Raw genomic sequence first — 27731 nt, forward strand, 5'->3', positions numbered from 1 at the left:
TTATTAGACGTTGTGTACCTGAGCATGATCAGGGACAAATCCTAAGGAAATGTCACTTTGAAGCTTATGGAGGGCATCATGATGGAGATAGAACTGCTCACAAGGTATTGCAATCTGGATTTTATTGGCCTACTCTCTTCAAGGATGCTCGTAAGTTTGTCTTATCTTGTGATGAATGTCAAAGAATAGGTAATATCGGTAAGCGTCAAGAAATGCATATGAACTATTCACTTGTTGTTGAACCATTTGATGTTTAGGTATTCGATTACATGGGACCTTTTCCTTCCTCTAATGGGTATACACATATTTTGGTTGTTGTTGATTATGTTACTAAATGGGTAGAAGCTATTCCAACCAGTAGTGTTGATCACAACACCTCTATTAAAATGCTTAAGGAAGTTATTTTCCCAAGGTTTGGAGTCCCTAGATATTTAATGACTGATGGTGGTTCACACTATATTCATGGAGCTTCCCATAAAATGCTTGCCAAGTATGATGTTAACCATAGAATTGCATCACCTCATCGTCCTCAGTCTGTTGGTCAAGTTGAACTTAGCACTAGAGAAATAAAATTAATTTTGCAAAATACTGTCAATATGTCCAGGAAGAATTGGTCGAAGAAATTAGATGAAGCACTTTGGGCTTATAGAACAACATATAAAAATCCTATGGGTATGTCTCCTTATAAAATGGTATATGGAAAAGCTTATCATTTGCATCTTGAGTTAGAGCATATTGGGCCATCAAAGAACTCAATTATGATTTCAAACTTGCTGGTGAAAAGAGGTTATTTGATATTATCTCATTAGGCGAATGGAGAACCCAAGCTTATGAAAATGCAAAATTATTCAAAGAAAAAGTTAAAAGATGGCATGGCAAAAGAATCCAAAAGCGTGAGTTTAAAGCCGGAGAATATGTTCTTTTGTACAACTCTCGTTTCAGATTCTTTGCAGGAAAATTCCTCTTGAAATGGGAAGGCCCCTACGTTATCGAGGAGGTTTACCGGTCTGGAGCCATCAAAATAAATAATGCCGAAGGTACTAACCCGAAGGTTGTTAATGGGCAACGAATAAAACATTATATCTGAGGTACGCCCATTAATGCTGAAAGTAATATTATCCAAACTTTGACACCGAAAGAACACATAAAAGAGTCCTTCCAAAACACTCCAGAATCGTGAAAATAAGGAGGTACATGATATGGTAAGTAAACGGACTCCGAAAAATCCGCAAAAATATTTTTTGTCAGTTTTGGAATATTTAGAAAAATAGGAAAATAAGAAACTTGTAGGAAGCGTACCCTGGTGGGCACAAGACACCAGGTTGCACCAGGCAGCCTGGCGCGCCCAGGTGGGTTGTGCCCACCTGGGACACCTTCCAGACTCCGCTTTTCTATAGTTTACTTGTCCCCCAAGATAAAAAAATCTATATATACTCCCTGAACCTGTTAACCATCGTGTCATGGAGAAATCCTTTGTTCTCTTTTCTTTTTGTTTTCTGCGCTGTTCTGAAAATATGTCGTCCCAAGACTCCGACGGAGAGAGCTATGTCTCACATCTCATTGCTGACCCAAAGACCTATGGGGACCTATCTCCCTATGCTCGAACTACAAATGATGAGGAGGATGCTCACTTGATGAGGATCGATGATTCAAGCTCGGAGGAGGAGGATGTTCCTCTACCTCAACCTGGGGATATGCATGTGGAGTTCAAGAAGTCAAGTCTCCCTAAGAGAGCTAACCGGTCTAAAATCAATCTATTCCTTTTTGTTTTCGGCAAAAAAGCAAAGGGGATTTATGTGACAAGGTCTTGAAGCTGGAGCTGGAAGTCGATGATTTAAAGGAGGAAATTTCTCTCCTCAACTACAATATGAAAAGTTGAAGGCACAATTGCCATCACCACCACCTTCTTCTTCACCAAAAGAGAATTGAGTATCGGGTAGGGGCACTCCCCTTGGCTTCCGCCAAGCTTGGGGGAGGTGCCCCGGTATCGTATCATCCCACTATCTTTTTGCCTTTACTTATTTTAGTTTGATCTTTTGCTTTATATGAATAAAAGTTTAGTTCGATCCTTTCTTCTTTGAGAGTTTGCTTAGTGATCTATCCTTGTAATCGTGTGCAAGATATATAATAAAGTTTAGTTTGAGTTTTTGCTTTCTTTACTTTCATGTTGCAAATAAAATAAAAGAAATAAGAAAAAAGAGAAAGGAAATAAATCAAGAAGATCATATACTAATCTTATGGTAGGTGATGATACCACATAAGGAAAAGTATAAGTAGAAAATTTTATTAGAGATTGACAAACATAGCATTAGTCAATGATGCAACTCATGAAAGGATTAATAAGGGAAGAGAATATTTACATATAAATATACTATCCTAGAAATCCTTTGTGATTGTGAGCCCTCATCAAAATATATATGCCAACAAGGAAGACAACTTAATGGTTTATGTTTGTTTATATTCACATAGAAGTCATATTGTCATGGATCCTTTAACATGTGGTGCTTGCCCCTATCTTTGCTAGCCAAAAATTCCGCACTAAGTAGAGATACTACTTGTGCATCCAAAAACCCTTAAACTCAAATCTTATTTTCAAGAGTCCACCATACCTACCTAGGGATTGAGCAAGATCCCTCAAGTAAGTTGTAATCGGTGCAAAAAGGCAATAAAAATTGCTTCTAAAAGTGTGAGATCATTTAGTGTAAGAGAAAATTGAGTGTTGTACGAACTTGTGATGGTGAAGAATAAAAATGACAGAATGCATAATAAAGGTTGCTATCACAAGGGGCAATGCAACGTGACGTTGTTTTGCAATAAGGGGTTGAGCATACAAACAAATAAGCGCATGGCAACCTCTTCTTCCCTTTGCGAAGGGCCTATCTTTTACTTTTATGTATTTACTTTTGTGCAAAGAGTCAAAGTTTTCCTTCTATTCCTTTTTATTTTTATCCTTTGGCAAGCATCATGTGGTGAGGAAAGATCTAGGCACATATGTCCAGTTGAATATACACAGCATGAGTTATTATTGTTGATATAACCATTGAGGTGAATACGTTGGGAGGCGAAACTATAAGCCCCTATCTTTCTATGTGTCCGGCTGAAACGTTTTGCTCATGTGTACGCGGTGAGTGTTAGCAATCATAGAAGACTATAAGATGGTTGAGTATGTGGACTTGTCTAAAGGCTCCGACATGTGACCCTTCCTGAAAAGATGATGAATTGTAGTTGCAAAGTTGGCTGAGAACATAGTTTGTTGGTTTTTAATAGAGTTTTTTCTTTATACTTCAATAGTGTGATAAAGTGTCACTTATTCATGAGAAATCTATGATAAAAGTTCTAGGATAAGAGTCTTATGTTTAAGTTTTTTGCTGTTATAACAATGAACATGGTGCTTCTATGCCCGTATTTTGTTTTTATCGACACCTCTCTATCTAAGCATGTGAACATGTTTTTCGATTTCGGTTTTCGCTTGAGGACAAGCGAGGTCTAAGCTTGGGGGAGTTGATACGTCCATTTTGCATCATGTTTTCTTACTGTTATTTATGTTGCTTTTATCCATAATAATGCTTTTTGGAGTAATTCTAATGCCTTTTCTCTCATAATATGCAAGGTATACACAAAGAGGGAGAATTCCGGTAGCTGGAAATCTGGACCTGGAAAAGCTGCGTCAAGCCACCTATTCTGCACAACTCCCAATAAACTGAAACTTCACGGAGATTTTTTATCAAATATATGAGGAATATTGGAGAAAATAACTACCAAAGGGGGCCCACCAGGTGGGCACAACCCACCTGGGTTCGCCAGGGAGCCTAGGCGCGCCCTGGTGGGTTGTGCTCACCCAGGACCACCGCCGGTGCCCATCTTCTGGTATATAGGTCATTTTGACCTAGAAAAAACAAGGGGGGACTTTCGGGATGGAGCGTCGACGTCTCGAGGCTGAACTTGGGCAGGAGCACTTTTGCCCTCCGGCGGAGCGATTTCGCTGGGGAACTTCCCTCCCGGAGGGGGAAATCATCGTCATCGTCATCACCAACAACTCTTCCATCTTAGGGAGGGAAATCTCCATCAACATCTTCAACAACACCATCTCATCTCAAACCCTAGTTCATCTCTTGTGTTCAATCTTGTTACCGAAACTATAGATTGGTGCTTGTGGGTGACTAGTAGTGTTGATTACATCTTGTAGTTGATTACTATATGGTTTATTTGGTGGAAGATTGTATGTTCAGATCCAATATGCTATTTAATACCCCTCTAATCTTGAGCATGATTATCATTTGTGAGTAGTTACTTTTGTTCTTGAGGTCATGGGAGAAATCATGTTGCAAGTAATTATGTGAACTTGGTATGTGTTCGATATTTTGATAGTATGTATGTTGTGATTCCCTTAGTGGTGTCATGTGAACGTCGACTACATGACACTTTACCATATTTGGGACTAAGGGAATGCATTGTGGAGTAGCAATTAGATGATGGATTGGGAGAGTGACAGAAGCTTAAACCCACATATCAAATTATCAAAGTACCGAACACGAATTAAACCAGCATGATGAAAGTGACTAGATGAAAATTCCGTGTACCCTCAAGAACGCTTTGCTTATTATAAGAGAATGTTTTAGCCCGTCCTTTCCCTCAAAAGGATTAGGCTACCTTGCTGCACTTTTATTGCTACTATCACCACTTGCTCGTTATAATCTTGCTATCAAACTACTCTGCTACTTATAATTTCAGGACTTGCAGACATTACCTTGCTGAAAACCACTTGTCATTTCCATTTGCTCCTCGTTGGGTTTGACACTCTTACTTATCGGAAAGAGCTACAACTGATCCCCTATACTTGTGGGTCATCGCGCGCACTCCGTCCTTGTGGCCGCCTCGTGGCTTCTCTGACTTGCTCTCCAAGTCCTCTGGATGTCTTCTGGTCCAAGAAAAATCATCCTGAAAGCTTTATTCCGTTTGGTATTCCTTTTCTGCGAAACTCTAAAACAAGGAATAACAGAAACTGGCACTGGGCACTAGGTTAATACGTTAGTCCCAAAAATAATATAAAATAGCATATTAATGCATATAAAACATCCAAAACAGATAATATAATAGCATGGAACAATCAAAAAATTTAGATACATTGGAGATGTATCAAGCATCCCCAAGCTTAATTCCTGCTCGTCCTCGAGTAGGTAAATGATAAAAGAAGAATTTTTGATGTGGAATGCTACCTAACATATTTATCCATATAATTTCCTTTATTGTGGCATGAATGTTCAGATCCGTATGATTCAAAACAAAAGTTTAATATTCACATAAAAACAATAATACTTCAAGCATACTAACAAGGCAATTATTTCTTCTCAAAATAACATGGCCAAAGAAAGCGTATCCCTACAAAATTATATAGTCTGGCTGTACTCCATCTTCATCACACAAAATATTTAAATCATGCACAACCCCGATGAAAAGCCAAGGAATTGTTTCATACTTTCGATTTTCTCAAACTTTTTCAACTTTCACACAATACATGAGCATGAGCCATGGACATAACACTGTAGGTGGAATAGATGGTGGATGTGGAGAAGATAAAAAGAAGGAGATAGTCTCACATCAACTAGGCGTATCAATGGGCTATGGAGATTCTCATCAATATATATCAATGTGAGTGAGTAGGGATTGCCATGCAACGGATGCACTAGTGCTATAAGTTTATGAAATCTCAAAAAGAAACTAAGTGGGTGTGCATCCAACTTGCTTGCTCACGAAGACCTAGGGAAATTTGAGGAAGCCCATCATTGGAATATACAAGCCAAGTTCTATAATGAAAAATTCCCACTAGTATATGAAAGTGATAATATATGAGACTCTCTATCATGAAGATCATGGTGCTACTTTGAAGCACAAGTGTGGTAAAAGGATAGTATCATTTCCCCTTCTCTCTTTTCTCTCATTTTTTATTTGGGCCTTCTCTCATTTTTTTTGGCCTCTTTTTTTCGTCCAGAGTTTCATCCTGACTTGTGGGGGAATCATAGTCTCCATCATCCTTTCCTCACATGGGACAACGCTCTAATAATGAAGATCATCACACTTTTATTTACTTACAACTCAAGAATTACAACTTGATACTTAGAACAAAATATGACTCTATATGAATGCCTCCGGCGGTGTACCGGGATGTGCAATGAATCAAGAGTGACATGTATGAAAGAATTGTGAATGGTGGCTTTGCCACAAATACGATGGCAACTACATGATCATGCAAATCAATATGACAATGATGGAGCGTGTCATAATAAATAGAATGGTGGAAGGTTGCATGGCAATATATGTCAGAATGGCTATGGAAATGCCATAATAGGTAGGTATGGTGGCAGTTTTGAGGAAGGTATATGGTGGGTTTATGGTACTGACGAAAGTTGTGTGGCACTAGAAAGGCTAGCAATGGTGGAAGGGGGAGAGTGTGTATAATCCTTGGACTCAACATTAGTCATAGAGAACTCATATACTTATTGCAAAAATCCATTAGTTATCAAAACGAAGTACTACGCGCATGCTCCTAGGGGGATAGATTGGTAGGAAAATACCATCGCTTGTCCTAGACTGCCACTCATAAGGAAGACAATCAATAAATAAATCATGCTCCGACTTCATCACATAAGGGTTCACCATACGTGCATGCTATAGGAATCACAAACTTTAACACAAGTATTTCTCAAATTCAAAATTACTTACTAGCATGACTCTAATATCACCATCTTCATATCTCAAAACAATCATAAGGAATCAAACTTCTCATAGTATTCAATGCACTTTATATGAAAGTTTTTATTATATCCCTCTTGGATGCCTATCATATTAGGACTAAATTTATAACCAAAGAAAATTACCATGATGTTTAGAGACTCTCAAAATAATATAAGTGAAGCACGAGTGTTCGTCAATTTCTATAAATAAAACCACTATCATGCTCTAAAAAGATATAAGTGAAGCACTACAGCAATATTGCCTAGCTCAAAAGATATAAGTGAAGCACATATATAGAGTATTATAATAAATCACGATTCATGCATGTCTCCCTCAAAAGGTGTGTACAACAAGGATGATTGTGGCAAACTAAAAAGCAAAGACTCAAATCATACAAGACGCTCCAAGCAAAACACATACCATGTGGTGAATAAAAATATAGCCTCAAGCAAAGTTACCTATAGACGAAGACGAAAGAGGGGATGCCTTTTGGGGCATTGATGCCTGCTAGAACTACGTCGGTATTTCCCCAAAGAGGAAGGGATGATGCAGCACAACGAAGACAGGTATTTCCCTGAGTGATTAGACCAAGGTTATCGAACCAGTAGGAGAACCAAGCAACACTACATAAACAGCACCTACACACAAATAAGAAATACTCGCAACCCAACGTGTTAAAGGGGTTGTCAATCCCTTTCAGGTAACGGCGCCAAAAATTGGCACGTGGACGGCAGAAAGTTGTAAATATCGATAGATCGAATGCCAAATAAAATAAAGTGCAGCAAGGTATTTTTTTATTTTTGGTTTAATAGATCTGAAAATAAAACAAAAGGAAAATAGATCGCAAAGGCAAATATAATAAAGAAGAGACCCCGGGGCCGTAGATTTCACTAGTGGCTTCTCTCGAGAAAAAAAGCAAATGGTGGGTGAACAAATTACTGTTGGGCAATTGATAGAACTTCAAATAATCATGATGATATCCAGGCAATGATCATTATATAGGCATCACATCTAAGACTAGTAGACCGACTCCTTCCTGCATCTACTACTATTAATCCACACATTGACTGTTATCCAGCATGCCTCTAGTGTATTAAGTTCATGGAAAACGGAGTAATGCAATAAGAACAATGACATGATGTAGACAAGATATATTTATGTAGAAATAAACCCCATCTTGTTATCCTTAATACCAATGATACATACATGTCGGTTCCCCTTCTGTCACTGGGATCAAGCACCGTAAGATCGAACCCATAACAAAGCACCTCTTCCCATTGCAAGATAAATAGATCAAGTTGTCCAAAGAAAACCCAAATGTCGGAGAAGAAGTATGAGGCTATAAGCAATCATGCATATAAGAGATCAAAGAAGACTCAAATAACTTTCATGGATAAAAAGATAGCTCTGATCATAAACTCAAATTTCATCCGGTCCCAACAAACACACCACAAAAAGAGTTACATCATATGGATCTCCAAGAGACCATTGTATTGAGAATCAAACAAGAGAGAGTAAGCCATCTAGCTACTAAATACGGACCCATAGGTCTACAAAGAACTACTCATGAATCATCAGAGAGGCACCAATGGACATGATGAACCCCTCCGTGATGGTATCTAGATTGTATCTGGTGTTTCTGAAACTTGCGGCGGCTGGAATTGATTTTCGTCGACTCCCCTAGGGTTTCTAGAATATTGGGGTATATATATAGTAAAGAGGCGGTTCGGGAGGCAACCGAGGTGGGCACAACCCACCAGCGCGCGCCTGGGCCTCCAAGCGCGCCGTGGTGGGTTGTGCTCCCCTCGGAGAATGCCTAGGTGCTTCTCCGACCCACTAGATGTCTTCTGGTCCCAAAAAAATCCACAAAAAAGTTTCTCTGCATTTGGAGTCCGTTTGATATTGATTTCCTGCGATGTAAAAAACATGCAAAAAACAGCAACTGGCACTTGGCACTATATCAATAGGTTAGTACCAAAAATGATATAAAATGACTATAAAATGATTATAAAACATCCAAGAATGATAATATAACAGCATGGAACAATAAAAAATTATAGATATGTTGGAGACGTATCAGCATCCCCAAGCTTAATTCCTACTCGTCCTCGAGTAGGTAAATGATAAACACAGAATTTTTGATGTGGAATGCTGCCTAACATGTCATCTCATATTCTTTTCTTTATAGCATGTACATTTGGACTTTTATATGGTTCAAAGAAATAGTCTAGTTTTGACATGAGACTTAAATACTCAAGCATATCAACAAGCAACCATGCCTTTCAAAATATCAATGCTAAAATAAGTTATCCCTAGCCCATCATGCTCAGTCATTGATCCATTCATGAAACACACTCGCATATAAGCTACACCCAATGCTCAAGTATGATCATAGTGCCCCCTAGTTGGTTCTTTATAAGAGAAGATGGAGACTCAAACTAAAAATAAAAATTGCATAAAGTAAAAGAAAGGCCCTTCGCGGAGGGAATTAGGGATTTGTAGAGGTGCCAGAGCTCAAAGCGAAAAACATAGAGATAAAAACATTTTGAGAGGCATGATTTTCCTGTCAATGAGAACGATCGAGAAGTTACCAATACTTTCCATGCTAGATATATCATAGGTGGTTCCCAAACAAAAAATAAAGTTTATTCCTTTTTCCACCATACTTTCACTTTCCATGGCTAGCCGTATCCACGGGTGCCTTCCATACCAACACTTTCCAAGGAATTTATTGTTTGACAACATAATGTAAATACTCTCATGCAATAACAAGTGAATAAACACTCATCGTGAGAATATCACATCTAGCATGAAAAATATCAGCCACCCCTCACCGTCTCGCAAGCGGTACGAGCACACAAAAGAGAAGTTTATTTTGAAAATTAGAGATGGCACATACAAATTTGCTTAGAACGGCAAAAGAATACCGCATATAGGTAGGTATAGTGGACTCAAATGGCAAAACTGGTTTAAAGGATTTTGGATGCACAAGTAGTGATCACACTTAGTGCAAAATGAAGGCTAGCAAAAGATTGAGAAGCGACCAACAAAGAAACGAATAATCTCATCAGCGAGCATTAAGCATAATTAACACCGAATAATGCACCACAAGTAGGATGTAATTTCATTGCATAACTATTGACTTTCGTGCTTGCATAGGGAATCACAAACCTTAACACCAATATTCTTACTAAAGCATAATTACTCATCAACATGACTTACATATCACATCATCATATCTCCAAACTATTACATGAATCAAGTTTATTTTGTCCAATGATCTTCATGAAAGTTTTTATTATATCCTTCTTGGATATCTATCACTTTCACTACAAAAAAAAGACATATCTATGACATTTTGGGCCGGACGATTTTTTCTGTCATGCTTATGACACTTCTATGACGATAATTGTGACAAAACCCGGTATCATCATAGATGTGGTGGGCTCCTACTTCTAAGACAAAAAATCATGATAGCAAATGGGTTTTTCGTCCTGGGCAGGCTGGACGCAGCTGCATGACATTCTTTGGGCCGTCCATGATGGAAAAAACCGTGGTAGAAGCAAGGGCGAGGAAAATATCAGGGAGTTCCTAGTTACGGTGGGTGGTCGGGGCCGAGTGATGCATGGAGGTTTGCACGTTTCTCTCGTACACGTACGTGCGTGTGTGCGAGGCATTGCGCTCTAAATGAACCCAAGCGAGGCGTTGGGCTCTAACTGAACCCGAGCGATTGCAGTAGCTACGTTAATGAACCCCAATCGATCCCTTGCTATTAACTGAACTCGTGTGATTCCTTCGCTACTGCTGCTAACTAAAGCCGATCGATGCTGCCTCTTGATGAACAGTGAGCGTTGTTAGGGGGGATTGGATGAACAATTCCCAGCGGGGGGGGGGGTGGATGAAGAGGACCCCATGGTAGTAAAGGCCGTTGCCGCTGGATGAATAGGACCCCGATCGATCGAGCCGATTGGGGGTGGATGAACAGGACCTCGTGGAGGGCTGGATGAATAGGACGACCCCGTGGAGGGCTGGTTGGACAGTAGCCAATGAGGGCTCGATGAACAGTAGCCCGTGGAGGGGTGGTTGAATAGGACCCCGTGGAGAGGGCTGGTTGAACAGTAGCCAGTGGAGGAGCGGTGGAGGCTAGATGAACAAGAGTCCGTGGATGAACAGTCGTAGGTGGAGGCTAGAGGAGGTCGACGGTGGATGAACAGTAGCATGTGGAGGCTGGAGGAGGTCGACGGTGGAGATGAACAGTGTCTCGTGGAGTCCTGTTTTGTGGTATGCCACACCCCTCCCAATGAACAGGACCCCCATTTCGACCATAGCACTCCAACACAAGTCCATTTCCTCCGTTTTGCGGTATGCCACACCCCTCCCGATCAACATGACCCCGTTTTGACCGTAGGAGGTCCAAGAGAAGTTTGTTTCCTCTGTTTTGTGGTACGTCGGACCTCTCCTGATGAACAGGATCCCGTTTTGACCATGGCCGGTCGAACACAAGGTCGTTTCCTCTGTTCTATGGTACGCGAAAGTGCGTTATATCGACTAGAAGGGGGGGTGAATAGGCGATTTTTATGAAAGTCTTCCAAACATGGAAGTTATGAAGACAAACGATAGAAATAAACCTAATACCATGCAGCGGAAGGTAGACTACACTAGGCAAACCATAGTCAAGTATTCAATGGAGTGAAAGCACAATGACTAATAGCAGCAATGTAGTAAGGATCAGGTAGGAAGATATTATGAAGCCAAACAGAACACGCAGTCACTCAGTGAAGACAAAAGATAGTGCAATCATACAATGACTTCACAAGGACCAACAGTAACTAAAGGGAAGGGAAGGATGAAACCAGTGACTCGTTGAAGACAATGATTTGTTGGACCAGTTCCATTTGCTGTGACAACTATACGCCTGGTTAGGGCGGCTAGGTATTTAAACCTGAGGACACCCAGTCCTGAACACGCAGCTCAGGACACCCAGTCCTCATCGTATTCCCCTTGAGCTAAGGTCACACAGACCTCGCCCAATCACTCTGGTAAGTCATCAAGGTAGACTCCCAAACCTTCACAGACTTCGTTCACTGGCGATCCACAATGTCTCTTGGATGCTTAGAACGCGACGCCTAACCGGCTCGAGGATTCACAGTCCTCAAGTGTAATAAGTCTTCAGATCACACAGACAAGAAGACTTAAGTGATGCCTAACACTCTTTGGCTCTGGGTGGTTAGGGCTTTATCCTCGCAAGGAATTCTCTCTCAAAGGCTTCGAGGTGGGTTGCTCTCAAACGACAAAAGCCGTACACTAACTCTGAGCAGCCAACCATTTATGGTTGTAGGGGGTGGGCTATTTATAGCCACTAGGCAACCCGACCTGATTTGGCCGAAGTGACCCTGGGTCACTAAGGAACTGACACGTGTTCCAACGGTCAGATTTCAAACTCACGCGGCAGCTTTACTTGGGATACAAGAAAAGCTTACTTGTCCGACTCTGGAGAAGTTTCGCTCTCATAGTCTTCACTCGAAGACATAGGTTTTGGTTAAGCATCACTTCAGTCATTCTGACTGGTTCACTTGGACCCCACTTAACAGTACGGTGGTTTCTATGACTCAACAAAGAAGAAAAAGAACTACGAAAGATCTAAGTCTTCGAGCTCCATAGGCTTCATGCGATGTCTTCTCTTGTCATAGTCTTCAATGTGAATATCTTCATATACCACCTTTGACATCAATGTCTTCATACATTTTTAGGGGTCATCTCTGGTAGGAAAACCGAATCAATGAGGGACTTCTACCTGTGTTATCCTGCAATTCTCACAAACACATTAGTCCCTCAACTAGGTTTGTCGTCAATACTCCAAAACCAACTAGGGGTGGCACTAGATGCACTTACAATCTCCCCTTTTTGGTGATTGATGACAAACTAGTTGAAGTTTTCAACGGGGAATATAATATGTGAAATTGTAAAGGATAAGGAATTGTCTTCATAAGTTGCAAGGGCTCCCCCTGAAGATGTGCATATAAGTAATTTGCTTTTGGAATGCAAATGCACATGGCAGGTTGTACTTGTGGAGATCCTCTTCAAATTATGATGAAAATTCATTATGCATGTGAAGGTATGTGAAGATAATGACATGCATAATGGAAAATGGACATCTGCAAAATGATCTAAGTGCGGAATTTATCGTCGCACATGCGGAATTTATCATCGCATCACAAAGTGGCAAATAAGTAGCAGACGACCATTGAGTTTAAGTGTTACAACTCAAAGAACCAAATGTATCAAAACGAGGGTTGTAAACATGAAGAAAACTATAAAGTACCCGCCCATATGGACCCGCTTGAAGACTATCAAACTCATATGCTTCTCCCCCTTTTGTCAGTAAGGACCAAAAAGGTTTGAAGACATAGAGCATCTACTCGTTCCCATGAAGAGTAGGTGAAGCAGCAGGGTCATCGGTGGTGTTCGGCGGTGCAGAAGAACTTGGAGCAGTGTCGAAGTGTGCTGAAGGAGGTGGCGGTGAAGTGGCATCGTCTTCATCCTCGATCACTCTGGCATTCACAGTTGCAGCAGAGGAAGAGAACTCAGAGTCTTCAAGAGATGGAGTGCATCGCAGCACTGCCCTTCGAGGAGGTGTGGAGTCAAACTTGAAGCGTTCAGAGAAGCCATCCTCTTGAAGATCATCTTCAGAGCACATCAGCGTCAGCCCTTTCCATGTGCGTCGAGCGGTTTCATGGGCAACAAAAGCATTCTTGGTGGCAAGATTGCGAATGCGGTTGACATCCACCAAGAGGCTTTGCATTTGACGCTTCAGCCAGTCATGATGCCTATCCTGTTTTTGATGAAGAGCCACCAGAAGCTCTCAGTCATTAAGAACACGAGTGCGCTTCTTGGGTCATTGGGCAGTTGTGCTGTCGGTGGCTTCAGTAAGGGCAGGATGTGGTGCACGTGTAGTTCCAGCCAAAGGATACACACGAGTGACTGCTTGAACTCCTGCAATGTTCTGAGAAAAACTTTGATGCTCCGCATTCTGAAGACTTAGAGGTTCCTTGGCAGGCTCAGGATAGATGGCTTCAATAGACATATCCACATCAGGCAGAAAGATCCGATGATTGTGAGCAGATGGCTGATATGAGATAGTGGAGTGAAGTTTGATTAGCCGCATTACCCATGGGGCGTAGAACTTCAAGCCAAAAAGATCAGAGCCTGATGCAGCAAGTTGGCGAATGAAGAAGTCCTGTGCATTGAAGCGTTTGCCATGAAGAATATAGAAGACCAAAGTCTTCATTGCACCTTCCAGCTTGGCATGTGGAGAGTGTCCATTGATGGGCCAGAGAGTTTGCCGTATGATGTGATAAATAGTCCTTGGCAGATACTCTAGGTCTTCAACAAAGAACTCTTTGGGATATGCAGCATCTTGGGGCAATGGCTTCATCGTACTGAGCATCTGACTCATGTTAGGTTCAGGCTTCTGAAAGATGCTCTCCACAGCTTCATTGTGAAGTTGATAGCCAGATTCGTAGAGATCGCCAAGAGTGGGTAGACCAGTGAGCTCAATGATGTCAAAGGCTTTGGCTTCATGATGAACGTTTCCTGTCATCCACTCCAGGACCCAAGTCTTCGGATCTCTGTTGTACCCGCGGATGTGAAGTGTGACATAGAATTGGAGCAGCAACTCTTCATTCCAATGCTCTTGATCAGTGATGAACGGCGGCAATCCAACCTCCTTGAAGCAATCCAGAGCTTCTTCCAGACATGGCAGACCAGCTATTGCTTCAATGTCAAGACGCTTGTGTGAGAAGATGTGACCTTGATTGTATAGAATGCAGGAGTAATAGCTTCGCTGCGGATAGCTCCAGAACCGATCAGATGATATTCTTTCCCTTGAGTAGGGGTTCCTGGAGCTATTGAAGAATGTGTTGTCTGCTCTGAAGCTATTAACATTGAAGGATCCAGGTGCTGATGCAGGACCTGGAAACCTGGGCAATCTTGGGATTGGCTTCTGTACCTGAGGCCTGTGCTCAACATGATAGTCGAATTAAGGACTGGCAGCAGGCGCAGGAACAAAAGCTATGGGATCAGTGGCGTCGCTGACTTCTGGTGCTTGGGTTGGTGAAGGCTCCACATTAGCTTCAGCCATGACATCGTCAGTGGCTTCATTGGTGTTGGTGGTGGCAGCCTCAAGATTTTCAACCTCCACTTGACGAGCTGGAGGGTCGGTCACAGTCACGTTCTCCTCAAGAACAACTTCTTGTTGGGGCGGGGATGTAGCAGCTTTTGGGGCTTCTTCTTCATCGGCTGATGCAGCCGGTATGTCTTCAACAGCTTTAGCTTCAGACTCAGAGACTGGAGGCCTTGGTCCTTTGCGAAGCCTGCGCAATGCTGGCGACGCCTGTGGAGTTGGAGTTGGCTGGGCCTCAAAGTCTTCTTCCTCTTGTGGGCGATCAGCCCATGAAGCATCCTGAGCAATTGGCGTCAGAGGACGACCAATGCTGATGAGTTCGCTGTGCGTTAGCACATGCGATGATACCTGTTGGTGCTCGAGCTGAGGAAGGACTGCATCATCTTCAACATGGTCATGGTGACCAATGTCTTCAGCAGCGATGGGATCAGCTACTGGAAAGTCTTCAGCTTCATGAGCCTTTGTGAAAGCAGTCTCATGGACAGTTAGTTGACGTTCTTGCGGTTCAGCGTCAGGGTGAACCATGGAGATGGGTTCAACAATCAAGGGCTCTGTGGGAGCAGCTCGTTCCTTCTTGGTCTTCCTCTTCTTCTTGGAGAGGGCAGTAGCAGAGGCTTCAGGATGTTTCCTCTTCCTGGCTTCAGCCTCAGTAGTCCTCGTCTTCTTCAGCTCTGAAGCGGTTGACCGGGCCTTTGGCTTCGAGCCAGTCATGCTAGTTGGGAAGACAATGGGATCTACTTCCTGCCTTGGTGCGTTGGGTTCGGCCACAATGGGCTTGTTCTTCTGCTTAGCAGCCATCCTGGGATCAATGCCCGAACGCCCAAGGGCCTTGCGCTTCTCAGCCTCGTTGTAGCCTTGCACACACTTGTCAGCCAGGCTCTTCATGCGCTCCCAAGAACCCTGAGCTTCTGCGCGTTTCTTGAGAAAGGCTTCTTTGAGCTCGTGCAGCATAATCTTGAAGTTTTTCACCTCTTGCACGCTAAGCTTGGCCATATGCTTCTTGACCTGAGCCTTTTCATAGTCAATCTTTTGCTTTAGTTTGATGATGCGCTGAGCGAGAGCTAGCTCTGAAGCAATGGCGCCATGGAAGGCGACACTGAGGCCAATGGGTAGTTGCAGATCTTTGAAGCTGATGTTGGGCGTGTCAAACCACTCATCAATGAAGTTGTGGATGATTGTCACGTCAAAGAGAGGCAGATAATTGAAGATTTCTGCTTCTTCTTTGCTCTTGATGAGTTGCTCAAGAGCGTCATCTGCAAGATCTTCATCACTGGACAGATCAATGGCATCGTTGCGCAGAATGGCAGCAGCTGTCAGCTCTTGGCCGATGTGTGGCAGAGGCATCTTGACCTTCTGGGGCTTGGAGATGCGTGACAAATCTTCAGACTGCACACTGTCTTCAGGAGGTGCAGTTGCCAATGGCTTCGCTCGTGAGATTTTTGGTGCAGAGGCAGGCTTGGAAGCTTTTGGCTGCTTTAGTTTCTTTGGCTTCGGCGCTGCAGGCGCTTCATCTAAGTCAGCGTCATCTGCAGGCTCATTTACGGCAGTCCCTTGAACCACTATATGGGTGATGAGACCTTCAAGGTTGTAGAAGGGCCCAAGAAGATTGGGTTCAGCTTCGCGAGTTCCATCGGCACGGGGAGTAGAGGGACCAGGGTTGAAGTCTAATCCCAAAGACTTCTTGTTCTGCTTCGCTGAGTTCTGGGAAAACTGGAAGTTGCACTTAAACAGATTGTCGTCACGACACCATAGCAGTGACGATGGGTCAGCATCCACAGGCTGTGGTCCACGGACCATGCAGGGATAGAAGCCTTGTTCAATGGCTTCATCTCTGGTCCTGGGTTGAAGATTTTTGTAGAGGATGTCTCCCCATGGTCGCTTGATGGCATTCTTTTCAGCATATTCCTTTGTCACAAATCTGTACTTGAACCACTGTTCTACCCAATAGCATCGAATCCATTGGATTCGTGTCTTGCGCTGATTGTAATCCTCTTCAGGATCTGTCTTGTACAGCTCTGAGAGGTCATCGGGTAGATCTCTTGATGTTTCTCCTCGACGCTTTCTGCCACCCTTCCTTGCTGATTTCTCTGAAGCCATGAACTTTAAACTAAAAGGCTTCAATACGTTCAAAGGCTTCAAAGGTTTTTGCTTGCTGGACAAACAAGAACTGGCTTCGGGAGAATTTATGTGATGCTGTAAGTATTCTGCAAATGAATGCAGACTATGAGAACCAAGGGATTCTCCCACGAACATGTACCTGTGACAGCATTAAGGTGCGAGGGAAGGGGAAGAGGTCATATGCATTCTCATAAGATTTTGAAGATAAATCAGTTTAGAAGACATTGACCTCATCGTGCGAAGACATTCACTCATAGATAAGGAGTTGGTTCCAGATTTGTACGAATCCATGGATCAGTACAAGTGAGGAATCTAACTACTTTGTGAAATACAAGTGAATATACTAGGCATATTATGAGATGCAGTATGTAAGAGATCCAACTTATGTGAACAGAAACTACTTGTGGTAGAAAGTGATGAAGCTATAGGATCAAGGGGGCTGTAAAAAGGAAGTTTTATTTACCACACGAAGAACAGCTAGACGGAGTGGAAGAGGAGGCCGAGCAGTTCGATCGTCCGTGCCCTAACTTGGTGACGGAGGACACCTACGGCGACGGCGGAGAAGACGATGTCCGCGGTCGGCGTGAATACGGCGTCAGAGAGGTTGCGGCAGCGAAGCGCTTCGTCGTCGGCGTCGTCGAGGGCTAGCGGTGGCACTAGGGTTCGTGGGAGAGTGGAAGAATATATAATGACTGCTGTGAGGTGTGTATTTATAGGTACAGGGGCGGCACTGCGTTATTACACAGGTGCCCCTGGCGATTCACATATGAGGAACACGTGGCCATCATGCAGCATATTGGGGGTTGTTCCACATCCCACGCATGCCTAGATTGTTGGGTGGTCGCTCCCACTTCTCCGGGTTTCAGGTGAAGGAATGAGCATTGAAAACGGACTTAATGTTTGTCTCTGTATCTTCTGCTGACAAGGACGCAGAGAAGACATTCGACAGTTTCAATAGAATGCATATGACTTGGAGAGATAGAGTTTGAGATAGAAAGCATAGAGAGGTTAGGGTCCGATCACATTCACTTAGTTCAAAAGATTCAACAAGAAGACATAGCTATAAGTGAATGCTGTAGAGGACAGAACACTAGTATATATATATATTCAACATAGTGAAGATAAACATGAAGACATGTTGAGACTTAAGCCAAACCAAATGTGAAGACATAGCAAATGTAACGCCATGAGTGAAACACTTCGAACAGAACCTTTGGTGGTGGCGTTACCCACCGTATAGGAAGTATTAGACCCAGACACGGTGCACAATTATCGTGGCGCTCCGAAGTCAAATTCCACATTAATGTATTCACACTTAGAATGTATGTCTTCATTGATTGAAGATATACTTTACTTCGTGTGTTGCACATCTAAGTCATCAATCTGCATAAGTGTTAGGATGTGTGCCTGATCACAGGACATTTGAGGATTCCAAGATATTTAGCTCACACCGTAACTTGCAAAATCTCTTCTCATCCAAGGGCTTGGTGAAGATATCTGCCAATTGCTCTTTAGTGTTGACATGTATGATATCAATATCTTCCTTCACAACATGATCTCTGAGAAAGTGATGACGAATTTCAATGTGCTTTGTCTTCGAGTGCTGAACTGGGTTGTTGGCAATCTTGATGGCGCTTTCGTTGTCGCAGTAGAGTGGCACTTGCTTCAGATGAATGCCATAGTCCTTGAGTGTTTGCTTCATCCACAGAAGCTGAGCGCAGCAAGATCCAGCAGCAATGTATTCAGATTCAGCAGTGGAGAGAGATACACAGTTCTGCTTCTTTGAAGACCAACATACAAGTGATCATCCCAGAAAATGACATGTGCCTGATGTAGACTTGCGATCCACCTTGTCACCAGCATAATCAGCATCCGAGAATCCAACCAGATCAAACTCTGAGCCCTTTGGATACCATAATCCTAGAGTTGGGGTGTGAGCCAAATATCGAAGAATTTGCTTCACAGCTAAGTGATGCGACTCCTTTGGTGCCGCTTGGAATCGAGCACACATGCAAACACTAAGCATAATATCTGTCCTAGATGCACATAGATAAAGTAAAGAACCAATCATGGAGCAGTATACCTTTTGATCGAACTCTTTACCATTGCCGTTGGGACCCAGATGATGTTTGGCTGGCATTGGCGTCATGAAGCCTTTGCAGTCTTGTATACCGAACTTCTTCAGGCAATCTTTGAGATACTTCTCTTGAGATATGAAGATGCCGTTGCGTTGCTGTCGTATTTGAAGACCGAGGAAGAACTTCAGCTATCCCATCATGGACATCTGATATTGCTCTTGCATCATATATCCAAACTCTTCACTGTACTTATGATTGGTGCAGCCGAAGATGATGTCATCCACATATATTTGGCACACAAACAGTTCACCATCATATGTCTTCATGAAGAGAGTGGGGTCGAGGGAACCAGGTATGAAGCCTTTGCTCTTCAGGAAGTATTTGAGTGTGTCATACCAAGCCCGAGGGGCTTGTTTGAGGCCATACAGTGCCTTGTTGAGCTTGTATACCATGTCAGGATGTTTTGGATCTTCAAAGCCAGGCGGTTGTGCAACATACACTTCTTCTTCAATCTTGCCATTGAGAAAGGCGCTCTTCACATCCATTTGATATAGAAGTATGTTATGATGATTTGCATAGGCCAGTAGTATGCGTATGGCTTCAAGTCTAGCCACATGAGCAAATGTTTCATCGAAGTCAATGCCTTCCACTTGAGTATATCCTTGAGCAACGAGACGAGCTTTGTTTCTGACAACTCGACCATGCTCATCTTGCTTGTTGCGGTATATCCATTTGGTGCCTATTATGTTGTGCTTCCGAGGCTTAGGACGCTTAACCAGTTCCCATACATTGTTCAGCTCAAACTGTTGAAGCTCTTCTTGCATAGCTTGAATCCATTCAGGTTCCATGAAGGCTTCTTCAACTTTCTTGCGTTTTGTTATTGAGATGAATGCGAAGTGCCCACAGAAATTTGCTAGCTGAGTTGCCCTTGAACGAGTGAGCGGACTAGGTGCATTGATGCTATCAATTATTCTCTCAATCTGCACTTCATTGGCAACACGAGGATGTACAGGGCGAAGGTTTTGCTCTTGATGATCATTGTCATTGTTAGTGGGATTGTCTTCAGGCTGAGCATTGTCTTCAGGTTGGTCAGGTGCGGAGATGATAAGTTCCTCTTTAGGTTGAGTTTCAGAGGGTATGATTTCTCCAGATCCCATTAGCTTGATTGATTCGCTGGATGGAACTTCATCTAGCACATTTGGGAGGTGCTCTCTCTGTGAACCGTTAGTCTCATCAAATTGCACATCCACTGTTTCAACCACTTTATAATGAAAGAGATTGAAGACTCTGTAGGAGTGCGAATCCTTTCCATATCCAAGCATAAAACCCTCATGTGCTTTTGGTGCAAATTTTGAAGTATGATGTGGATCCTTGATCCAGCACCTGGCGCCAAATACTCTGAAGTAACTGACATTTGGCTTCTTGCCAATAAGGAGCTCATAAGATGTCTTGTTCAGAAGCTTGTGAAGATAAACACGATTGATTGTATGGCATGCAGTATCAATGGCTTCAGGCCAGAATTTTCTTGGAGTCTTGTATTCATCTAGCATCGTTCGGGCCATCTCAATGAGTGTTTTGTTCTTGCGTTCGATGATGCCATTCTGCTATGGCGTGTATGGAGCTGAGAATTCATGTGTGATGCCCAAAGTATCAAGATATGTATCAAGGCCAGTGTTCTTGATTTCAGTGCCATTGTCACTTCTGATGTGCTTTATCTTGGCGCCATAGTTGTTCATTGCTCAATTGGCGAAGCGTCTGAAGACATCCTGCACTTCAGTCTTGTAGAGGATTATGTGCACCCAAGTATATCTAGAATAATCATCAACAATGACAAAGCCATAGAGACAAGTAGTAGTAGTAAGAGTTGAGTAATGAGTGGGACCGAAAAGATCCATGTGAAGCAGTTCGAAGGGTCGAGTGGTTGTCATGATTGTCTTCGAGGGATGTTTGGCCCTCGTCATCTTTCCTGCTTCACAAGCACCGCATAAGTGATCTTTCTTGAACTTGACGCCCTTGATGCCTATGGCATGCTTCTTCTTTGCAAGGGTGTGGAGGTTCCTCATGCCAGCGTGCCCTAGCCTCCGATGCCAGAGCCAGCATTCTGAAGCTTTTGCTAGAAGACATACGGCAAGCTATGGTCCTGCTGAGAAATCTACCACGTACAAATCATCTTTCCGATACCCTTCAAACACTAGAGACTTGTCAGATTCCATTAGAACAAGGCAGCAATATTTTCCAAACATTACGATCATGTTCAAATCGCAAAGCATTGAGACAGACATTAAGTTGAAGCCAAGGGATTCAACAAGCATGACTTTATCCATGTGTTGATCCTTTGAGATTGCAACTCTACCTAGACCCAGTACCTTACTTTTACCAGTGTCAGCAAATGTGATGTGACTCTTGTTAGATGGACGTAAGGTTGAGTCCATAAGAAGGCTTCTTTTGCCAGTCATGTGATTGGTACACCCACTATCAATAATCCATTCTAAAGATGCTGGTGTCGTACCCTACAGTGCAGTTAGGGGGATAGGCTTCACGAAGAGAATTGTGAAGCAAAAACATTTGACGAACTAGTGGGTTATGAAAGCTTAGATCCAGATTAGGACTAATAGGGAGAGTAGCAAGCGATTCAGGAACGAAGTACATAGTAAGACCATTCGGGCATTTGATCTTGTGCCCTACAAGATGTTTAAGGTCCCTAGCAATAGCGTCAGACGATTTTGGTTTTCTGCTGGAGACCTTTCCCTGCAAAAGAGAGTTAAGCTTACTTAGCCACCCACATCTTCAAGGGTGGCTTAGAAGCAATAAGTCTAAGTTCAGCATCTGAGAACTTTGGCTTTGGAGCCCTAGCAAACAGTCTTGCAGGCGGACAATAGTACTCATAAGAATAAGTAGAATAGTTCTTGGTCTTATGAACATGGCAGTTTGATGAACCGTGCTCATATTCATAGGCCTGAGTATAGTTTCCCTGCAAAACATTTGCGTTAGTGCAACTCAGGTGAGTCCTCTGTCTGTATGAGGCCTTTGGATCGTATGAAGCCTGTGGTCTGGGGTTTGTCTTCTTCACGTGTGGTGTCATGATGACATTCACAGGAAGATTCTCCAGACACTTTTTCAGAACCCAGATCTTCTTCATAGGCGGTCCATTCCTGCAGTTAGTACCAATGTACCTGGCAAACACTTCACCATTCTGATTCTTAAACAATTTATAGTTTGCATCAAAGGATTCATCAATGACAATGGGGTTTGCACAAGTGAAGCCAGATAGAGTGGATGGATCTGCTGAAGATTCCTTTGCAGCAACCCATATGGTTTTGGGGTACTGCTCAGGTTTCCAGTAAGAGCCATCAGCATTCATTTTCCTTACGAACCCAACACCCTCTTTCCTCGGGTTTTGGTTCAAGATCTGCTTTTTGAGGACATCACATAGTGTCTGATGCCCTTTAAGACTTTTGTACATCCCTGTTTCAAGCAATGTCTTCAACCTAGCATTCTCATTAGCAATAGCAGTGGTATCCTTAGCAGAGGGGTTAGTTTCCACATCAACAGTTGAAGATATTGCAATAGTAGCAGCAGTAGAGCATTCAGCAACAGAAGTAGTATTATCACGCTCAATGCATTTAAGACTTGGTCGTTCAAATCCTTCCTGAGCGGAACTGATCTGTTTGGCGCGAAGTGACTCATTTTCCTTTTGAAGATCTTCATGAGCCACTCTCAATTTCTCAAGATCTTGCTTCCTTTGAAGATAATCATAGGAAAGCTTTTCATGAGTTGTTGAGAGCATTTCATGACGACTTTCAAGTTCCTCATACTTAACGTGAAGATTTTTTATGTCTTCAATTAAGGACTCAGATCGAGTCATTTCAGCGCCTAATAGATCATCCCTTTTGTCTAACCGTTTTTGAATATGTTCCATGGCTTTCTGTTGTTCAGTTGCAATTTTAGCAAGTGTTTTGTAGCTGGGTTTTGAACCACAATCAGAGTCATCGTCACTAGATGTTTGATAGTGAGTAGTGCATGTGTTTACCTTGGCACCGCGTGGCATGAAGCAGTAGGTAGGAGCGGAGTAGTCCTTGTCATTTGCATCGGTGTCGGTGATGAAGTCATTGTCTTCAGTGTTGAAGATGGACTTGGCAACGTATGCTGTAGCCAGACTTGCGACGCCAGAATCGGACTCCTCCTCGGACTCCACCTCCGCCTCCTCAGAAGCGGACTCCTCCTCTGAATCCATTTCCTTGCCAACAAACGCACGTGCCTTGCCAGCTGAGCTCTTCTTGTGTGATGAAGACTTTGAGGAAGACTTGGAAGAAGACTTTGAGTATTTCTTCTTCTTCTTGTCTTCAGAGTCATATTCCTTGCTCTTCTTCTTCTTTTTGTTCTCATTGTCCCACTGCGGACACTCAGAGATGAAGTGGCCATGTTTCTTGCACTTGTGACATGTTTTCTTCTTGTAGTCATGAGCAGAAGCTTCATCATTCCTTGAGCTTGATCGTGAAGACTTTCTGAAACCTTTCTTCTTGGTGAATTTTTGGAACTTCTTCACAAGCATAGCAAGTTCCCTTCCAATGTCTTCGGGATCATTAGAACTGCTGTCAGATTCTTCTTCAGATGAGGAGACAGCTTTTGCCTTCAAGGCACGAGTTCGCCCATAGTTTGGACCGTAGATATCTCTTATCTCAGAAAGCTGAAACTCATGTGTGTTGAGCCTCTCAAGTATGTCAGACGGATCGAGTGTCTTGAAATCAGGACGTTCTTGAATCATCAGGGCTAGGGTGTCAAATGAACTGTCAAGTGATCTCAGTAGTGTCTTGACGACTTCATGCTTGGTGATCTCAGTAGCGCCAAGGGCTTGAAGCTCATTCGTGATGTCAGTGAGTCAATCAAATGAGAGCTGGACATTCTCATTGTCATTTCTCTTGAAGCGGTTGAAGAGGTTGCGAAGGACACTGATTCTCTGATCTCTCTGGGTTGAGATGCCTTCGTTGACCTTGGAGAGCCAGTCCCAGACTAGCTTAGATGTTTCCAAAGCACTCACGCGGCCATACTGTCCTTTGGTCAGATGACCACAGATGATATTCTTAGCAGTAGAGTCCAGTTGAACGAACTTCTTGACGTCAGCAGCAGTGACACCTTCTCCAGCCTTGGGAACGCCGTTCTTGATGACATACCATAGGTCGACGTCAATGGCTTCAAGATGCATGCGCATCTTATCCTTCCAGTAGGGATATTCAGTTCCATCAAAGACGGGGCACGCAACGGAGACTTTGGTTATCCCTGCAGTCGACATAGCTAAAACTCCAGGTGGTTAAACTGAATCACACAGAACAAGGGAGTACCTTGCTCTGATACCAATTGAAAGTGCGTTATATCGACTAGAGGGGGGCTGAATAGGCGATTTTTATGTAAGTCTTCAAAACATGGAAGTTATGAAGACAAACGATAGAAATAAACCTATTACCATGCAACGGAAGGTAGACTACACTAGGCAAACCATAGTCAAGTATTCAATGGAGTGAAAGCACAATGACTAATAGCAGCAATGTAGTAAGGATCAGGTAGGAAGATATTATGTAGCCAAACAGAACACGCAGTCACTCAGTGAAGACAAAAGATAGTGCAATCATACAATGAATTCACAAGGACCAACAGTAAGTAAAGGGAAGGGAAGGATGAAACCAGTGACTTGTTGAAGACAATGATTTGTTGGACCAGTTCCAGTTGCTGTGACAACTATACGTCTGGTTAGGGCGGCTAGGTATTTAAACCTGAGAACACACAGTCCCGGACACCCAGTCCTGAACACGCAGCTCAGGACACCCAGTCCTCACCGTATTCCCCTTGAGCTAAGGTCACACGGACCTCGCCCAATCACTCTGGTAAGTCTTCAAGGTAGACTCCCAAACCTTCACAGACTTTGTTCACCGGCGATCCACAATGTCTCTTGGATGCTCAGAATGCGACGCCTAACCGGCTGGAGGATTCACAGTCCTCAAGTGTAATAAGTCTTCAGATCACACAGACAAGAAGACTTAAGTGATGCCTAACATTCTTTGGCTCTGGGTGGTTAGGGCTTTATCCTCGCAAGGAATTCTCTCTCAAAGGCTTCGAGGTGGGTTGCTCTCAAACGACAAAAGCCGTACACTAACTCTGAGCAGCCAACCGTTTATGGTTGTAGGGGGTGGGCTATTTATAGCCACTAGGCAACCCGACCTGATTTGGCCGAAATGACCCTGGGTCACTAAGGAACTGACACGTGTTCCAACGGTCAGATTTCAAACTCACGTGGCAGCTTTACTTCGGCTACAAGCAAAGCTGAGTTGTCTGACTTTGGACAAGTTTCGCTCTCATAGTCTTCACTCGAAGACATAGGTTTTGGTTAAGCATCACTTCAGTCATTCTGACTGGTTCACTTGGACCCCACTTAACAGTACGGTGGTTCCTATGACTCAATAAAGAAGAAAAAGAACTACGAAAGATCTAAGTCTTCGAGCTCCATAGGCTTCATGCGATGTCTTCTCTTGTCAGAGTCTTCAATGTGAATATCTTCATATACCACCTTTGACATCAATGTCTTCATACATTTTTAGGGGTCATCTCTGGTAGGAAAACCGAATCAATGAGGGACTTCTACCTGTGTTATCCTGCAATTCTCACAAACACATTAGTCCCTCAACTAGGTTTGTCGTCAATATTCCAAAACCAACTAGGAGTGGCACTAGATGCACTTACAGTATGCCAGGCCTCGTTTTGATCGGCTATTCCATCCAAGTTGGCTGGCTCTCGATGAACACGACAATGATGCAGTTTCTCCGTTCCGACCCAGCCATGTACACGAGCCCTAGCCGTACGTATGCGTGAGTAGGCGTTCGAGACCCCGCCCATATGTATGTACGTGGCCATATTTACTTTCTTGCTCCCTGGCTGTACGTACGTGTACATGCTACGTGTGCGCCTCTACTATGACACGTGCCCTTACTTATTCAGCCAAGGTTCATCGCTGCAGCCTGCAGACAGACCGATGGACCAGTATGTACGTACACGTTCGCGACCAAAATGACTAGGTTACATACGCTTCGACCAGGTGGGTCCCGACTATCAGGCACTTCCTTGCGTGCGAAGATGTAGCTGGTGGGTCCCAGCAGTCAGGGGGCGAATCAATTTTTTTGCCCATAATATAGACTCACTTCCTTGTTGCGGCCGTGGACCCAGCTGTCAGCCTCTCCATGTACAGTACTTTTCTGATGGAAGTCGTTCGTTGACCACGTCGACCACGCCGTGCCAGGAGCACCAGGGCGGTGGACAACGGCGAGGCCTAGGAAGGGGACGACGCAGAGCTGGGGAAGATGCGGCAGTGGATGCCCACGCAGAGAGGAGTACGAGGGTTCACTGGTTCGGCTACGGTGTGAATTTGTCGTTGCCACAGAATAACAGGGGGTTTGGGTGAGTAGAGGGATGGCCTGGCCAGCAGTGGGAGTAGTAGAGGGCGGTGAGCCCTCCGCGGCATCACAGCCCGCCACGGGAGGCAGGAGCATGCGGCACGACCGACACTGGTTTGGGCGGCTGGAGCAAGAAGACCATAGGTTGAAGAAGCACTACGGCTGTTGGATGGACATCGTACGGTCACTAGAGCTAGAATCATTCATATTGACTAAGTTGACAAAGCCCTCCGTCCCCGTCATCTTAGTAAGCCCACAAGTCAGCGTCCCACTATGGTGGGTCCCAGCTAGCAGGGGAGTATTCATTTTTTCTGCATAATAAGGTGGCACTTCCTTGCGTGCGAAGATATAGCTGGTGGGTCTGACCTGTCAGCGGGGGGAACTTTTTTTCACGAAATACAGAGGCCTTTCTGGTGGGTCCCAGCTGTCAGGTGGAGGAATCATTATTTTGTGCGTAATAAGGAGGCATTTCCTTGCGTGCGGCTGTGGACCCAGCTATCAACCTCTCCACGTATAGTCCACTTCTGATCGATGTCGTTCGTTGACCAAGTTGACCACGCCGCGCGGAGAGCACCAGGTCGGTGGACAACGGCGAGCCTAGGAAGGGAATGAAACGGAACCAGGGAAGACTCGGCAGTTGTTTCCCATGCGGAGAGGAGTACGAGGGTTTATTGGTTCGTCTGCCGTCGCCAGAGAATAACAGCAGGTGTGGGTGAGTAAAGGGATGGCTAGGCCAGCGATGGGAGTACGGTGGGGCGGTGAGGCATGCGCGGCAGCACAGCCGGCCGCGGGAGGAGGGAGCAGGCAGTCCCGCATGCGCTTGTTTGAGCGACTGGAGTAGGAAGAGCAGAGATTGAAGAAGCACGGCAGCCGTTGGATGGACATCCAACAGTCACTGCTTGTGCGTCAACCTTTTTTAGCAAAGCGTCAAATCTATGGAAAACCCATCTGCCATTATTTCTAACAATTTAGAACCCATGTGCTAATTCTTAAGGTTTTTTTGGAGCCCATATTCTTTTTGTTAGCATTACAGCCCATATTGTGGCCACAGTTAAAAAATTCTATGAAATTTTGCATATTTCGGTGCGGTCCGAACTGTTTTTAATCTCAAAATTTTGAGTCACATTCAAACTGATTTTAAAAATAAATGTATATCAATATAAAATCCAACAAATTGACCAC

This window comes from Triticum aestivum, chromosome 5A (assembly GCF_018294505.1).
Source record: "Triticum aestivum cultivar Chinese Spring chromosome 5A, IWGSC CS RefSeq v2.1, whole genome shotgun sequence".
Taxonomy (NCBI): Eukaryota; Viridiplantae; Streptophyta; class Magnoliopsida; order Poales; family Poaceae; genus Triticum; species Triticum aestivum.